Below are 17,424 nucleotides of genomic sequence, written 5' to 3'. Positions count from 1 at the left end.
TAAACAATCAGGAGAACACACTCTCCTCACTTATGCTGTTCACCTGGTAACATGTCCCGTGCGTATTAAACCATCAGAGGAACACAGTCTCCTCAGTTATACTGTTCATCTGGTAACATGTCCCGTGTATATTAAACCATCAGGGGAACACACTCTCCTCACATATACTGTTCATCAGGTAACATGTCCCGTGTGTATTAAACCATCAGGGGAACACACTCTCCTCACATATACTGTTCACCTGGTAACATGTCCCGTGTATATTAAACCGTCAGGGGAACACACTCTCCTCACTTATACTGTTCACCTGGTAACATGCCCTCTGTGTATTAAACAATCAGGAGAACACACTCTCCTCACTTATGCTGTTCACCTGGTAACATGTCCCGTGCGTATTAAACCATCAGAGGAACACAGTCTCCTCACTTATACTGTTCACCTGGTAACATGTCCCGTGTATATTAAACCGTCAGGGGAACACGCTCTCCTCACTTATACTGTTCACCTGGTAACATGCCCTGTGTGTATTAAACAATCAGGAGAACACACTCTCCTCACTTATGCTGTTCACTTGGTAACATGTCCCGTGCGTATTAAACCATCAGAGGAACACAGTCTCCTCACTTATACTGTTCATCAGGTAACATGTCCCGTGTGTATTAAACCAACAGGGGAACACACTCTCCTCACATATACTGTTCACCTGGTAACATGTCCCGTGTATACTCAATCATCAGGGGAACACACTCTCCTCACTTATACTGTTCACCTGGTAACATGTCCTGTGTATATTTAACAATCAGGGGAACACACTCTCCTCACTTATACTGTTCACCTGGTAACATGTCCCGTGTATATTAAATCATCAGGGGAACACACTCTCCTCACATATTCAATTCACCTGGGAACATGTCCCGTGCGTATTAAACCATCAGGGGAACACACTCTCCTCACTTATACTGTTTACCTGCTAACATGTCCCGTGAGTATTAAACAATCAGGGGAACATACTCTCCTCACTTATGCAGTTCACCTGGTAACATGTCCTGTGTATATTAAACCATCAGGGGAACACACTCTCCTCACATATTCTGTTCACCTGGGAACTTGTCCCGTGCGTATTAAACCATCAGGGGAACACACTCTCCTCACTTATACTGTTCACCTGTTGACATGTCCGTGTATATAAAACAAACAGGGGAACACACTCTCCTCACTTATACTGTTCATCTGGTAACATGTCCCGTGTGTATTAAACCATCAGGGGAACACACTCTCCTCACTTATACTGTTCACCTGTTGACATATCCCGTGTATATTAAACAATCAGGGGAACACAATCTCCTCACTTATGCTGTTCATCTGGTAACATGTCCCGTGTGTATTAAGCCATCAGGGAACACACTCTCCTCACTTAAACTGTTCATCTGGCAACATGTCCCCCGTGTATTAAACCATCAGGGGAACACACTCTCCTCAAATATTCTGTTCACCTGGTAACATGTCCCGTGAGCATGAAACAATCAGGGGAACACACTATCCTCACTTATACTGTTCACCTGGTGTCATGTCCCATGTGTATTAAACCATCAGGGGAACACACTCTCCTCACTTATACTGTTCACCTGGTGACATGTCCCATGGGTATTAAACAATCAGGGGAACACACTCTCCTCACTTATACTGTTCACCTGGTGTCATGTCCCATGTGTATTAAACCATCAGGGGAACACACTCTCCTCACTTACACTGTTCACCTGGTGACATGTCCCGTGTATATTAAACAATCAGGGGAACACACTCTCCTCACTTATACTGTTCATCTGGTAACATGTCCCATGTGTAATAAACCATCAGGGGAACACACTCTCCTCACTAATGCTGTTCATCTGGTAACATGTCCCGTGTGTATTAAACCATCAGGGGAACACACTCTCCTCACTTATGCTGTTCATGTGGTAACATGTCCCGTGCGTATTAAACCATCAGGGGAACTCACTCTCCTCACTTAAACTTTTCAACTGCTGACATGTTCCGTGTATATTAAACAATCAGGGGAACGCAGTCTCCTCACTTACACTGTTAATCTGGTAACATGTCCCATGTATATTAAACCATCAGGGGAACACACTCTCCTCACTTATACTGTTCACCTGGTAACATGTCCCGTGTATATTAAACCATCAGGGGAAAACACTCTCCTCACTTATACTTTTCACCTGGTAACATGCCCTGTGTGTATTAAACAATCAGGGGAACACACTCTCCTCACTTATACTGTTCACCTGGTAACATGTCCCGTGAATATTAAGCCATCAGGGGAACACACTCTCCTCACTTATGCTTTTCACCTGGTGACATGTCCCGTGTATATTAAACCATCAGGGGAACACATTCTCCTCACTTATACTGTTCACCTGGTAACATGTCCCGTGTATATTAAACCATCAGGGGAACACAGTCTCCTCACTTATACTGTTCACCTGGTAACATGTCCCATGCATATTAAACCATCAGGGGAACACACTCTCCTCACTTATACTGTTCACCTGGTAACATGTCCCGTCAGTTATTAAACAATCAGGGGAACAAACTCTCCTCACTTATACTGTTCACCTGGTAACATGTCCCGTGTATATTAAACCATCAGGGGAACACGCTCTCCTCACTTATACTGTTCACCTGCTAACATGCCCTGTGTGTATTAAACAATCAGGAGAACACACTCTCCTCACTTATACTGTTCACCTGGTAACATGTCCCGTGTGTATTAAACCATCAGGGGAACACAATCTCCTCACTTATGCTGTTCACCTGGTAACATGTCCCGTGTATATTAAACCATCAGGGGAACACAATCTCCTCACTTATACTGTTCACCTGGTAACATGTCCCGTGTATATTAAACCATCAGGGGAACACAATCTCCTCACTTATACTGTTCACCTGGTAACATGTCCCGTGTATATTAAACCATCAGGGCAACACACTCTGCTCACTTATGCTGTTCACCTGGGAACATGTCCCGTCTATACTCAATCATCAGGGGAACACACTCTCCTCACTTATACTGTTCACCTGGTAACATGTCCTGTGTATATTAAACAATCAGGGGAACACACTCTCCTCACTTCTACTGTTCACCTGGTAACATGTCCCGTGTATACTCAATCATCAGGGGAACACACTCTCCTCACTTATACTGTTCACCTGGTAACATGTCCTGTGTATATTTAACAATCAGGGGAACACACTCTCCTCACTTATACTGTTCACCTGGTAACATGTCCCGTGTATATTAAATCATCAGGGGAACACACTCTCCTCACATATTCTGTTCACCTGGGAACATGTCCCGTGCGTATTAAACCATCAGGGGAACACACTCTCCTCACTTATACTGTTTACCTGCTAACATGTCCCGTGTGTATTAAACAATCAGGGGAACATACTCTCCTCACTTATGCAGTTCACCTGGTAACATGTCCTGTGTATATTTAACAATCAGGGGAACACACTCTCCTCACTTATACTGTTCACCTGGTAACATGTCCCGTGTGTATTAAACTATCAGGGGAACATACTCTCCTCACTTATGCAGTTCACCTGGTAACATGTCCCGTGCGTATTAAACCATCAGGGGAACACACTCTCCTCACTTACACTGTTTACCTGCTAACATGTCCCGTGTGTATTAAACAATCAGGGGAACATACTCTCCTCACTTATGCAGTTCAAGTGGTAACATGTCCCGTGTATATTAAACCATCAGGGGAACACACTCTCCTCACTTATACTGTTCACCTGTTGACATGTACGTGTATATAAAACAAACAGGGGAACACACTCTCCTCACTTATACTGTTCATCTGGTAACATGTCCCGTGTGTATTAAGCAATCAGGGGAACACAATCTCCTCACTTATACTGTTCATCTGGTAACATGTCCCGTGTGTATTAAACCATCAGTGAACACACTCTCCTCACTTAAACTGTTCATATGGTAACATGTCCCCCGTGTATTAAACCATCAGGGGAACACAATCTCCTCACTTATACTGTTCATCTGGTAACATGTCCCGTGTGTATTAGACCATCAGGGGAACACACTCTCCTCACTTTAACTGTTCACCTGGTAACATGTCCTGTGTATATTAAACCAACAATGGAACACACTCTCCTCACTTATACTGTTCACCTGGTAACATGTCCCGTGTATATTAAACCATCAGGGGAACACACTCTCTTCACTTATACTGTTCACCTGGTAACATGTCCCGTGTATATTAAACCATCAGGGGAACACACTCTCTTCACTTATACTGTTCACCTGGTAACAAGTCCCATGTATATTAAACCATCAGGGGAACACATTCTCCTCACTTATACTGTTCACCTGGTAACATGTCCCATGTATATTAAACCATCAGGGGAACGCACTCTCCTCACTTATACTGTTCACCTGGTAACATGTCCCGTGTATATTAAACCATCAGGGGAACACACTCTCCTCACTTATACTGTTCTCCTGGTAACATGTCCTGTGTGCATTAAACCATCAGGGGAACACACTCTCTTCAATTATACTGTTCACCTGGCAATATGTCCCGTGTATATTAAACCATCAGGGGAAAACACTCTCCTCACTTATACTGTTCACCTGGTAACATGTCCCGTGTCTCTTAAAACATCAGGGGAAAACACTCTCCTCACTTATACTTTTCACCTGGTAACATGCCCTGTGTGTATTAAACAATCAGGGGAACACACTCTCCTCACTTATACTGTTCACCTGGTAACATGTCCGTGTATATTAAGCCATCAGGGGAACACACTCTCCTCACTTATACTGTTCACCTGCAAACATGTCCCGTGTATATTAAACCATCAGGGGAACACAGTCTCCTCACTTATACTGTTCACCTGGTAACATGTCCCGTCAGTTATTAAACAATCAGGGGAACAAATTCTCCTCACTTATACTGTTCGCCTGCAAACATGTCCCGTGTGCATTAAACAATCAAGGGAACACACTCTCCTCACTTATACTGTTCGCCTGCAAACATGTCCCGTGTGCATTAAACAATCAGGGGAACACACTCACCTCACTTATGCTGTTCACCTGGTGACATGTCCCGTGTATATTAAACCATCAGGGGAACACAGTCTCCTCACTTATACTGTTCACCTTGTAACATGTCCCGTGTATATTAAACCATCAGGGGAACACAGTCTCCTCACTTATACTGTTCACCTGGTAACATGTCCCGTGTATATTAAACCATCAGGGGAACACAGTCTCCTCACTTATACTGTTCACCTGGTAACATGTCCCGTGTATATTAAACCATCAGGGGAACACACTCTCCTCACTTATGCTGTTCACCTGGTGACATGTCCCGTGTGTATTAAACCATCAGGGGAACACACTCTCCTCACTTATACTGTTCACCTGGTAACATGTCCCGTGTATATTAAACCATCAGGGGAACACAGTCTCCTCACTTATACTGTTCACCTGGTAACATGTCCCGTGTGTATTAAACCATCAGGGGAACACACTCTCCTCACTTATACTGTTCACCTGGTAACATGTCCCGTGTATATTAAACCATCAGGGGAACACAGTCTCCTCACTTATACTGTTCACCTGGTGACATGTCCCATGCATATTAAACCATCAGGGGAACACACTCTCCTCACTTATACTGTTCACCTGGTAACATGTCCCGTGTGTATTAAACCATCAGGGGAACACAATCTCCTCACTTATGCTGTTCACCTGGTAACATGTCCCGTGTATATTAAACCATCAGGAGAACACAATCTCCTCACTTATACTGTTCACCTGGTAACATGTCCCGTGTATATTAAACCATCAGGGCAACACACACTGCTCACTTATGCTGTTCACCTGGGAACATGTCCTGTGTATATTAAACAATCAGTGGAACACACTCTCCTCACTTATACTGATCACCTGGTAACATGTTCCGTGTATATTAAACCATCAGGGGAATACACTCTCCTCACTTATACTGCTCACCTGGTAACATGTCCCGTGTGTATTAAACCATCAGGGGAACACAATCTCCTCACTTATGCTGTTCACCTGGTAACATGTCCCGTGTATATTGAACCATCAGGGGAACACAATCTCCTCACTTATACTGTTCACCTGGTAACATGTCCCGTGTATATTAAACCATCAGGGCAACACACACTGCTCACTTATGCTGTTCACCTGGGAACATGTCCTGTGTATATTAAACAATCAGTGGAACACACTCTCCTCACTTATACTGATCACCTGGTAACATGTTCCGTGTATATTAAACCATCAGGGGAACACACTCTCCTCACTTATACTGTTCATCAGGTAACATGTCCCGTGTGTATTAAACCATCAGGGGAACACACTCTCCTCACATATACTGTTCACCTGGTAACATGTCCCGTGTATACTCAATCATCAGGGGAACACACTCTCCTCACTTATACTGTTCACCTGGTAACATGTCCTGTGTATATTTAACGATCAGGGGAACACACTCTCCTCACTTATACTGTTCACCTGGTAACATGTCCCGTGTATATTAAACCATCAGGGGAACACACTCTCTTCACTTATACTGTTCACCTGGTAACATGTCCCATGTATATTAAACCATCAGGGGAACGCACTCTCCTCACTTATACTGTTCACCTGGTAACATGTCCCGTGTATATTAAACCATCAGGGGAACACACTCTCCTCACTTATACTGTTCTCCTGGTAACATGTCCTGTGTGCATTAAACCATCAGGGGAACACACTCTCTTCAATTATACTGTTCACCTGGCAATATGTCCCGTGTATATTAAACCATCAGGGGAAAACACTCTCCTCACTTATACTGTTCACCTGGTAACATGTCCCGTGTCTCTTAAAACATCAGGGGAAAACACTCTCCTCACTTATACTTTTCACCTGGTAACATGCCCTGTGTGTATTAAACAATCAGGGGAACACACTCTCCTCACTTATACTGTTCACCTGGTAACATGTCCCGTGTATATTAAGCCATCAGGGGAACACACTCTCCTCACTTATACTGTTCACCTGCAAACATGTCCCGTGTATATTAAACCATCAGGGGAACACAGTCTCCTCACTTATACTGTTCACCTGGTAACATGTCCCGTCAGTTATTAAACAATCAGGGGAACAAATTCTCCTCACTTATACTGTTCGCCTGCAAACATGTCCCGTGTGCATTAAACAATCAGGGGAACACACTCTCCTCACTTATACTGTTCGCCTGCAAACATGTCCCGTGTGCATTAAACAATCAGGGGAACACACTCACCTCACTTATGCTGTTCACCTGGTGACATGTCCCGTGTATATTAAACCATCAGGGGAACACAGTCTCCTCACTTATACTGTTCACCTGGTAACATGTCCCGTGTATATTAAACCATCAGGGGAACACAGTCTCCTCACTTATACTGTTCACCTGGTAACATGTCCCGTGTATATTAAAACATCAGGGGAACACAGTCTCCTCACTTATACTGTTCACCTGGTAACATGTCCCGTGTATATTAAACCATCAGGGGAACACACTCTCCTCACTTATGCTGTTCACCTGGTGACATGTCCCGTGTGTATTAAACCATCAGGGGAACACACTCTCCTCACTTATACTGTTCACCTGGTAACATGTCCCGTGTATATTAAACCGTCAGGGGAACACGCTCTCCTCACTTATACTGTTCACCTGGTAACATGCCCTGTGTGTATTAAACAATCAGGAGAACACACTCTCCTCACTTATGCTGTTCACCTGGTAACATGTCCCGTGCGTATTAAACAATGATGGCAACATACTCTCCTCACTTATACAGTTCACCTGGTAACATGTCCTGTGCATATTAAACCATCAGAGGAACACACTCTCCTCACTTATACTGTTCACCTGTTGACATGGCCGTGTATATAAAACAATCAGGGGAATACACTCTCCTCACTTATACTGTTCACCAGGTAACATGTCCCATGTGTATTAAACCATCAGGGGAACACACTCTCCTCACTTATACTGTTCATCTGGTAACATGTCCCATGTGTATTAAACCATCAGGGGAACACACTCTCCTCACTTATACTGTTCATCTGGTAACATGTCCCATGTGTATTAAACCATCAGGGGAACACAATCTCCTCACTCATACTGTTCATCTGGTAACATGTCCCGTGTGTACTAAACCATCAGGGGAACAAACTCTCCTCACTTATACTGTTCACCTGGAAACATGTGTCGTGTATATTAAACCATCAGTGGAACACATTCTCCTCACTTATGCTGTTCACCTGGTAACATGTCCCATGTATATTAAACCATCAGGGGAACACACTCTCCTCACTTATACCGTTCACCTGGTAACATGTCCCGTGTATATTAAACCATCAGGGGAAAACACTCTCCTCACTTATACTGTTCACCTGGTAACATGTCCCGTGTGTATTAAACAATCAGGGGAACATACTCTCCTCACTTATGCAGTTCACCTGGTAACATGTCCCGTGCGTATTAAACCATCAGGGGAACACACTCTCCTCACTTATACTGTTTACCTGCTAACATGTCCCGTGTGTATTAAACAATCAGGGGAACATACTCTCCTCACTTATGCAGTTCACCTGGTAACATGTCCCGTGTATATTAAACCATCAGGGGAACACACTCTCCTCACTTATACTGCTCACCTGTTGACATGGCCGTGTACATAAAACAATCAGGGGAACACACTCTCCTCACGTATACTGTTCATCTGGTAACATGTCCCATGTGTATTAAACCATCAGGGGAACACACTCTCCTCACTTATACTGTTCACCTGGTGACATGTCCCGTGTATATTAAACAATCAGGAGAACACAATCTCCTCACTCATACTGTTCATCTGGTAACATGTCCCGTGTGTACTAAACCATCAGGGGAACACACTCTCCTCACTTATACTGTTCATCTGGTAACATGTCCCGTGTGTATTAAACCATCAGGGGAACACACTCTCCTCACTTATACTGTTCATGTGATAACATGTCCCGTGTGTATTAAACCATCAGGGGAAAACACTCTCCTCACTTATACTGTTCACCTGGAAACCTGTACCGTGTATATTAAACCATCAGGGGAACACACTCTCCTCACTTATACTGTTCACCTGGTAACATGTCCCGTGTGTATTAAACAATCAGGGGAACACACTCTCCTCACTTATACTGCTCAGCTGGTAACATGTCACGTGTGTATTAAACCATCAGGGGAACACAATCTCCTCACTTATACTGTTCACCTGGAAACATGTCCCGTGTATATTAAACAATCAGGGGAACACATCCTCCTCACTTATTCTGTTCACCTGTTAACAAGTCCTGTGTATATTAAACCATCAGGGGAACACACTCTCCTCACTTATACTGTTCACCTGGTAACATGTCCCGTGTGCATTAAACAATCAGGGGAACACACTCTCCTCACATACACTGTTCACCTGGTGACATGTCCCGTCAGTATTAAACAATCAGGGGAACAAACTCTCCTCACTTATACTGTTCAGCTGGAAACATGTCCCGTGTATATTAAACCATCAGGGGAACACACTCTCCTCACTTATACTGTTCACCTGGTAACATGTCCCATGTATATTAAACCATCAGGGGAACACACTCTCCTCACTTATACCGTTCACCTGGTAACATGTCCCGTGTATATTAAACCATCAGGGGAACACACTCTCCTCACTTATACTGTTCACCTGGGAACATGTCCCGAGTGCATTAAACCATCAGGGGAACAAACTCTCTTCAATTATACTGTTCACCTGTTAACATGTCCCGTGTATATTAAACCATCAGGGGAACACACTCTCCTCACTTATACCGTTCACCTGGTAACATGTCCCGTGTATATTAAACCATCAGGGGAACACACTCTCCTCACTTATGCTGTTCACCTGGTAACATGTCCCGTGTATATTAAGCCATCAGGGGAACACACTCTCCTCACTTATACTGTTCACCTGCAAACATGTCCCGTGTGCATTGAACAATCAGGGGAACACACTCTCCTCACTTATACTGTTCACCTGGTAACATGTCCCGTGTATATTAAACCATCAGGGGAACACATTCTCCTCACTTATACTGTTCACCTGGTAACATGTCCCATGCATATAAAACCATCAGGGGAACACACTCTCCTCACTTATACTGTTCACCTGGTAACATGTCCCGCGGATATTAAACCATCAGGGGAACAAGCTCTCCTCACTTATACTGTTCACCTGGTAACATGCCCTGTGTGTATTAAACAATCAGGGGAACACACTCTCCTCACTTATACTGTTCACCTGGTAACATGTCCTGTGTGCATTTAACCATCAGGGGAACACACTGTCTTCAATTATACTGTTCACCTGGCAATATGTCCCGTGTATATTAAACCATCAGGGGAACACACTCTCCTCACTTATACTGTTCACCTGGTAACATGTCCCGTGTGTATTAAACAATCAGGGGAACACACACACTCTCCTCACTTATACTGTTCACCTGGTAACATGTCCCGTGTGTATTAAACAATCAGGGGAACACACTCTCCTCACTTATACTGTTCATCTGGTAACATGTCCCGTGGTGTATTAAACAATCAGGGGAAGACACTATCCTCACTTATACTGTTCACCTGGTAACATGTCCTGTGTGTATTAAACCATCAGGGGAACACACTCTCCTCACTTATACTGTTCATCTGGTAACATATCACGTCAGTATTAAACCATCAGGGGAACACACTCTCCTCACTTATACTGTTCACCTGGTGACATGTCCCGTGTCTATTAAACAATCAGGGGAACACATTCTCCTCACTGATACTGTTCACCTGGTAACATGTCCTGTGTGTATTAAACCATCAGGGGAACACACTCGCCTCACTTATACTGTTCACCTGGTAGATTGTCCCGTGTGCATGAAACAAACAGGGGAAAACATTCTCCTCACTTATACTGTTCACCTGGTAACATGTCCCGTGCGTATTAAACCATCAGGGGAACACACTCTCCTCACTTATACTGTTCACCTGTTGACATGTCCCGTGTATATTAAACAATCAGGGGAACACAATCTCCTCACTTATACTGTTCACCTGGTAACATGTCCCGTGTATATTAAACAATCAGGGGAAAACACTCTCCTCACTTATACTGTTCACCTGGTGACATGTCCCATGTATATTAAACCATCAGGGGAACACTCTCTTCTCTCTTAAACTGTTCACCTGGTAACATGTCCCATGTATATTAAACCATCAGGGGAACACCATCTCCTCACTTACACTTTTCACCCGGTAACATGTCCCATGTATATTAAACCATCAGATGAACACACTCTCCTCACTTATACTGTTCATCTGGTAACATGTCCCGTGTGTATTAAACCATCAGGGGAACACACTCTCCTCACTTATACTGTTCACCTGGTGACATGTCCCGTGTATATTAAACAATCAGGAGAACACACTCTCCTCACTTATACTGTTCACCTGGTAACATGTCCCGTGTATATTAAACCATCAGGGGAACACACTCTCCTCACTTATACTGTTCACCTGGTAACATGTCCCGTGTATATTAAACCATCAGGGGAACACACTCTCCTCACTTATACTGTTCACCTGGTAACATGTCCCATGTGTATTAAACCATCAGGGGAACACACTCTCCTCACTTATACTGTTCACCTGGTGACATGTCCCGTGTATATTAAACAATCAGGAGAACACACTCTCCTCACTTATACTGTTCACCTGGTAACATGTCCCGTGTATATTAAACCATCAGGGGAACACACTCTCCTCACTTATACTGTTCACCTGGTAACATGTCCTGTGTGTATTAAACAATCAGGGGAACACACTCTCCTCACTTATACTGTTCACCTGGTAACATGTCCCGTGTGTATTAAACAATCAGGGGAACACACTCTCCTCACTTATACAGTTGACTTGGTGACATGTCCCGTGCGTATTAAACCATGAGGGGAAAGCCCTCTCCTCACTTATACTGTACACCTGGTAACATGTCCCGTGTATATTAAGCCATCAGGGGAACACACTCTCCTCACTTATACTGTTCACCTGGTAACATGTCCCGTCAGTATTAAACAATCAGGGGAACACACTCACCTCACTTATACTGTTCACCTGGTAACATGTCCCGTGTCTATTAAACCATCCAGGGAACACACTCTCCTCACTTATCCTGTTCACCTGGTAACATGTCCCGTGTATATTAAGCCATCAGGGGAACACACTCTCCTCACTTATACTGTTCACCTGGTAACATGTCCCGTCAGTATTAAACCATCCAGGGAACACACTTGCCTCACTTATACTGTTCACCTGGTAACATGTCCTGTGTGTATTAAACAATCAGGGGAACACACTCTCCTCACTTATACTGTTCACCTGGTAACATGTCCTGTTTGTATTAAACAATCAGCGGAACACACTCTCCTCACTTAAGCTGTTCATCTGGTAACATGTCCTGTTTGTTTTAAACAATCAGGGGAACACACTCTCCTCACTTAAACTGTTCATCTGGTAACATGTCCCGTGTATATTAAGCCATCAGGGGAACACACTCTCCTCACTTATACAGTTCACCTGGTAACATTTCCCGTGTACATTAAACCATCAGGGGAACACACTCTCCTCACTTATACTGTTCACCTGGTAACATGTCCCGTGTATATTAAACCATCAGGGGAACACACTCTCCTCACTTATACTGTTCACCTGCAAACATGTCCCGTGTGCATTAAACAATCAGGGGAACACACTCTCCTCACTTATACTGTTCACCTGGTAACATGTCCCGTGTGTATTAAACAATCAGGGGAACACACTCTCCTCACTTATACAGTTGACTTGGTGACATGTCCCGTGCGTATTAAACCATCAGGGGAAAGCCCTCTCCTCACTTAGACTGTTCACCTGGTAACATGCCCTGTGTGTATTAAACAATCAGGGGAACACACTCTCCTCACTTATACTGTTCACCTGGTAACATGTCCCCTGTATATTAAACCATCAGGGGAACACACTCTCCTCACTTATACTGTTCACCTGCAAACATGTCCCGTGTGCATTGAACAATCAGGGGAACACACTCTCCTCACTTATACTATTCACCTGGTAACATGTCCCATGCATATTAAACCATCAGGGGAACACACTCTCCTCACTTATACTGTTCACCTGGTAACATGTCCCATGTATATTAAACCATCAGATGAACACACTCTCCTCACTATACTGTTCATCTGGTAACATGTCCCGTCAGTATTCAACCATCAGGGGAACACAATCTCCTCCCATATACTGTTCACCTGGTAGCATGTCCCGTGTGTATTAACCAATCAGGGGAACACACTCTCCTCACTTATACTGTTCACCCGGTAACATGTCCCGTGTGTATTAAACAATCAGGGGAACACACTCTCCTCACTTATACTCATCATCTGGTAACATGTCCCGTGTCTATTAAAGAATCAGGGGAACACACTCTCCTCACTTATACAGTTGACTTGGTGACATGTCCCGTGCGTATTAAACCATCAGGGGAACACACTCTCCTCACTTATACTGTTCATCTGGTAACATGTCCCGTGTGTATTAAACAATCAGGGGAACACACTCTCCTCACTTATACTCATCATCTGGTAACATGTCCCGTGTCTATTAAAGAATCAGGGGAACACACTCTCCTCACTTATACTGTTCACCTGGTAACATGTCCCGTGTGTATTAAAGAATCAGGGGAACACACTCTCCTCACTTATACTGATCATCTGGTAACATGTCCCGTGTGTATTAAACAATCAGGGGAACACACTCTCCTCACTTATACAGTTGACTTGGTGACATGTCCCGTGCGTATTAAACCATCAGGGGAACACACTCTCCTCACTTATACTGTTCACCTGGTAACATGTCCCGTGTATATAAAACAATCAGTGGAACACCCTCTCCTCACTTATACTGTTCATCTGGTAACATGTCCCATGTGTATTAAACCATCAGGGGAACACACTCTCCTCACTTATACTGTTCACCTGGTGACATGTCCCGTGTATATTAAACAATCAGGAGAACACAATCTCCTCACTCATACTGTTCATCTGGTAACATGTCCCGTGTGTACTAAACCATCAGGGGAACACACTCTCCTCACTTATACTGTTCATCTGGTAACATGTCCCGTGTGTATTAAACCATCAGGGGAACACACTCTCCTCACTTATACTGTTCATGTGATAACATGTCCCGTGTGTATTAAACCATCAGGGGAAAACACTCTCCTCACTTATACTGTTCACCTGGAAACCTGTACCGTGTATATTAAACCATCAGGGGAACACACTCTCCTCACTTATACTGTTCACCTGGTAACATGTCCCGTGTGTATTAAACAATCAGGGGAACACACTCTCCTCACTTATACTGCTCAGCTGGTAACATGTCACGTGTGTATTAAACCATCAGGGGAACACAATCTCCTCACTTATACTGTTCACCTGGAAACATGTCCCGTGTATATTAAACAATCAGGGGAACACATCCTCCTCACTTATTCTGTTCACCTGTTAACAAGTCCTGTGTATATTAAACCATCAGGGGAACACACTCTCCTCACTTATACTGTTCACCTGGTAACATGTCCCGTGTATATTAAGCCATCAGGGGAACACACTCTCCTCACTTATACTGTTCACCTGGTAACATGTCCCGTGTGCATTAAACAATCAGGGGAACACACTCTCCTCACATACACTGTTCACCTGGTGACATGTCCCGTCAGTATTAAACAATCAGGGGAACAAACTCTCCTCACTTATACTGTTCAGCTGGAAACATGTCCCGTGTATATTAAACCATCAGGGGAACACACTCTCCTCACTTATACTGTTCACCTGGTAACATGTCCCATGTATATTAAACCATCAGGGGAACACACTCTCCTCACTTATACCGTTCACCTGGTAACATGTCCCGTGTATATTAAACCATCAGGGGAACACACTCTCCTCACTTATACTGTTCACCTGGGAACATGTCCCGAGTGCATTAAACCATCAGGGGAACAAACTCTCTTCAATTATACTGTTCACCTGTTAACATGTCCCGTGTATATTAAACCATCAGGGGAACACACTCTCCTCACTTATACCGTTCACCTGGTAACATGTCCCGTGTATATTAAACCATCAGGGGAACACACTCTCCTCACTTATGCTGTTCACCTGGTAACATGTCCCGTGTATATTAAGCCATCAGGGGAACACACTCTCCTCACTTATACTGTTCACCTGCAAACATGTCCCGTGTGCATTGAACAATCAGCGGAAAACACTCTCCTCACTTATACTGTTCACCTGGTAACATGTCCCGTGTATATTAAACCATCAGGGGAACACATTCTCCTCACTTATACTGTTCACCTGGTAACATGTCCCATGCATATAAAACCATCAGGGGAACACACTCTCCTCACTTATACTGTTCACCTGGTAACATGTCCCGCGGATATTAAACCATCAGGGGAACAAGCTCTCCTCACTTATACTGTTCACCTGGTAACATGCCCTGTGTGTATTAAACAATCAGGGGAACACACTCTCCTCACTTATACTGTTCACCTGGTAACATGTCCTGTGTGCATTTAACCATCAGGGGAACACACTGTCTTCAATTATACTGTTCACCTGGCAATATGTCCCGTGTATATTAAACCATCAGGGGAACACACTCTCCTCACTTATACTGTTCACCTGGTAACATGTCCCGTGTGTATTAAACAATCAGGGGAACACACTCTCCTCACTTATACTGTTCACCTGGTAACATGTCACGTGTGTATTAAACAATCAGGGGAACACACTCTCCTCACTTATACTGTTCATCTGGTAACATGTCCCGTGGTGTATTAAACAATCAGGGGAAGACACTATCCTCACTTATACTGTTCACCTGGTAACATGTCCTGTGTGTATTAAACCATCAGGGGAACACACTCTCCTCACTTATACTGTTCATCTGGTAACATATCACGTCAGTATTAAACCATCAGGGGAACACACTCTCCTCACTTATACTGTTCACCTGGTGACATGTCCCGTGTCTATTAAACAATCAGGGGAACACATTCTCCTCACTGATACTGTTCACCTGGTAACATGTCCTGTGTGCATTAAACCATCAGGGGAACACACTCGCCTCACTTATACTGTTCACCTGGTAGATTGTCCCGTGTGCATGAAACAAACAGGGGAAAACATTCTCCTCACTTATACTGTTCACCTGGTAACATGTCCCGTGCGTATTAAACCATCAGGGGAACACACTCTCCTCACTTATACTGTTCACCTGTTGACATGTCCCGTGTATATTAAACAATCAGGGGAACACAATCTCCTCACTTATACTGTTCACCTGGTAACATGTCCCGTGTATATTAAACAATCAGGGGAAAACACTCTCCTCACTTATACTGTTCACCTGGTGACATGTCCCATGTATATTAAACCATAAGGGGAACACTCTCTTCTCTCTTAAACTGTTCACCTGGTAACATCTCCCATGTATATTAAACCATCAGGGGAACACCATCTCCTCACTTACACTTTTCACCCGGTAACATGTCCCATGTATATTAAACCATCAGATGAACACACTCTCCTCACTTATACTGTTCATCTGGTAACATGTCCCGTGTGTATTAAACCATCAGGGGAACACACTCTCCTCACTTATACTGTTCACCTGGTGACATGTCCCGTGTATATTAAACAATCAGGAGAACACACTCTCCTCACTTATACTGTTCACCTGGTAACATGTCCCGTGTATATTAAACCATCAGGGGAACACACTCTCCTCACTTATACTGTTCACCTGGTAACATGTCCCGTGTATATTAAACCATCAGGGGAACACACTCTCCTCACTTATACTGTTCACCTGGTAACATGTCCCATGTGTATTAAACCATCAGGGGAACACACTCTCCTCACTTATACTGTTCACCTGGTGACATGTCCCGTGTATATTAAACAATCAGGAGAACACACTCTCCTCACTTATACTGTTCACCTGGTAACATGTCCCGTGTATATTAAACCATCAGGGGAACACACTCTCCTCACTTATACTTTTCACCTGGTAACATGTCCTGTGTGTATTAAACAATCAGGGGAACACACTCTCCTCACTTATACAGTTGACTTGGTGACATGTCCCGTGCGTATTAAACCATGAGGGGAAAGCCCTCTCCTCACTTATACTGTACACCTGGTAACATGTCCCGTGTATA

This window comes from Heterodontus francisci, unplaced genomic scaffold (genome assembly GCF_036365525.1).
Source record: "Heterodontus francisci isolate sHetFra1 unplaced genomic scaffold, sHetFra1.hap1 HAP1_SCAFFOLD_344, whole genome shotgun sequence".
NCBI classification, from domain to species: Eukaryota; Metazoa; Chordata; class Chondrichthyes; order Heterodontiformes; family Heterodontidae; genus Heterodontus; species Heterodontus francisci.
The sequence above is the reverse complement of the archived record's forward strand: the minus strand, read 5'-3'. Positions refer to the sequence as shown.